Below are 2,911 nucleotides of genomic sequence, written 5' to 3' on the forward strand. Positions count from 1 at the left end.
ACAGTTGGGGAAAATAATACAATATGATTTAATGGAGGAGACCGTACTTTAATAACAGCCATGTGCTGTAGTGGTTATTGTGAAAGGTCTAGTGTGTGCCTCTGAAAACTGAATCTCATAACAGAAAAGCGGTCACTGTCTTCTTTACGTAATTTATAATCCATGTATCATAGGGGAAATTATTTCTAAATTCAGTTGCATACCCTTAACGGAAATGCCGTGGCAGGAGAGCAAAGAAAATTAAAAATCCTTTAACACTTCATATTCAGACATTATCTTAAGAGCTTTGAAAATCTGGAAAAGGATCATGACCCCCACTATGAGAATTGTAGGAGCCTGTGGCTGGTAGAAAATGTTCTACTCCACTGTTACTGTAATACATAGGTACCTAAATGGTAGATCCCCAGATGTAGAACTACAGCTTCCATGCTACTTTCATTCTAAAAGGCATGCAAGGCAACATGGGAGGAGTTTAACATCTGGGGATCTACCTTTTGGGGCTCCCTTGCTGTAATGAGATTATGAAATCCATTAATCTTTCATAGTACCATTCACTTGGTCTAAATTTACTTACCCTCTTTAGTCCTGGAAAAATGACTTACAGGGTTATTCACTAATATGAGAATTGCAGGTAATTAAAAGTGAATTGTAAATTGAAGGCTAAAGAAGCCAACCTGAAAGCATAGCTGACTGGGAGAATTTTTCTCGTTTTGCTATTTTGAATTGCACTTTGAATCCTTGCTTTAGTGAATAGCCCTGAGATTAAACACTGACTCGGAATACCTAAAAATATTCTGCATACACCACAGGTATAAAATAATCACAGAACAGGCCATCACCCAGCATCGAACATTTACCTTGGTGCTCTATTTAACCCGACATGTATTTAAAGATGGCTGATATCCTACTGGCATATTTAAAGAAATGCTATAGTGTTAGGAATACAAATATGTATTCCTAATGCTATAGTCCTGGAGTGCCTCTTTAGGTTCCCTGGCCCCCTCAGATTGCATGAAAGGTGCTTTAACTATCCCTTTTCCCCTTCTCAACTAGCCCAATTCCATGGCTGAGATCATCAATCTTGACTATCTAAGCCTATCCAATGCTTGTGTGTAGGAAATAATTGAGGCTATTGCATGCACTCCAAAATGCTATGCAACTCCAATCAGCATCTCCTCCTAAAGATGCATTGAATTAATCCATCTCATTGGGGAGTGTTCAGTGGAAACAGTGCTGCGCACTGCCTCAGGAAACACCTCTAGTGGCTGTCCTCAATGCAGTGTAAAGGTGCTGCACTGACCCAGGAAGCACCTCTAGTGGCCGTCTGAGTGACGGCCACTAGAAGTGTAATTAGGCAGCAATGTAAACACTGCCTTATTTCTGAAAATAGTATTTACATTGAAATGCAAGAAGGGACAGGCTATAGCTACCAGAACCACAACATTTAGCTGTAGTTCTAGTAACTATAGGGTCCATTTAAAGTGTACCTGTTGTGGTGCATGCAATTTGTGATTACATAAAGCAGCATAAAACATGTCTGCTTCTACAATGTATAGCTAAAGTGTATACATTTTAAGTAAGTTTAAAAGTTAGCCCACCCCTCAGCCAATTATTGACATACACACTTATTTAGTGGGAGAGCAGGAGGACCCTCTTACGCGTGGTGCTCCTGCGTATGGAATTTAGTAATGCAGTCACCCTATGATGACATTGATACTCTGGCAACAAGTCCAGCTGGCAGCATCAGAGAGGGTCATGGGGCTAATAACATTTGAAAGGCAGGTGAGGCCCTCCAGTCATATTTTGATACAGTAAATGCTTGGTAAAAACGTATGTTTACGTTATGGCCAATAATGCGAAATGAAACTGCAATATGGACACTTACAGTATTTTTTATAATGTAACAGGTCTAAAATACCCCCCTTAAAGTGTATGTATATACATAATTTGTTCACACTGACTGGCTCAGGTATGCTATATTGATACAAAAAGATAAGTCCTGCGCTCACTCCCATCACTCCTGGGCGGCTGCAACGACCACAGTACAAATCAGCCCCAATATACAGTAAAAAGAAAAGTTACCTGCGCTCTTTCCTTAATCCCTATGTATGTTTAAACAAATAGGTAATTTAGTTACTCCAATGGCCGTTGGGGGGAAATGCCCGCCTGCCAACGTCAAGGCCCTCTGATCCTTCCCCTTGCTTTCCTTCCATTTGTTTAAATATACATAGGGATTAAGGTAACTTTTCTTTTTGGTTTATGCTATATTAATGCTGATCAGTAAAACTTCAATATAATGAAAGATGTGGCTCATCCTACTTGGTAAAGAATGTCTCCTTGTATAAAACAAAGGTAACACTTGAAACCATCTGTGTTCAAAATAATGACCTCCAGTGGGATCATGATCAGTATAACTTTTGCAGACATTACATTCTAAATTTTTACTTCCTGAATATAACGTTTGATAAGCTATTATGTGATTGAATATAATATAAGAAATGGACAGTTTCATACCCTTCTGTAACGAGGGGGCTATGATCCCTGTTGGTCCTTGTGGGACGCATGAAGTCTAAACATCCTGCAGGTGCTGACCACCATAATAGCACCTTCCAGTGCTGGCAGTCAGTCATTAATGAGCTGTGGAATTGTTTAAAATGATACAAAGCACAAATCTTTTCAGATTTACTTATTTAAAGTGGTATACCCCCACCAGAGCTGCATACTACACACATTACCATGGTTCTCTGTAGCAGCCCTGGCACGAGGCGAGGGGAGGGGAGGGGGGGGGGGGGGGGCTGATATGATTTTACCTTCAAACAGCCCGAGGTCCCACTCTAAACTGGCAGTGACCCCTGTTTTTAATTAATGCATTATTAAGATATCAACTGAAAATAATCAAATTGTCAGCCCG

This window comes from Pelobates fuscus, chromosome 3, assembly GCF_036172605.1.
Source record: "Pelobates fuscus isolate aPelFus1 chromosome 3, aPelFus1.pri, whole genome shotgun sequence".
Lineage (NCBI taxonomy): Eukaryota > Metazoa > Chordata > Amphibia > Anura > Pelobatidae > Pelobates > Pelobates fuscus.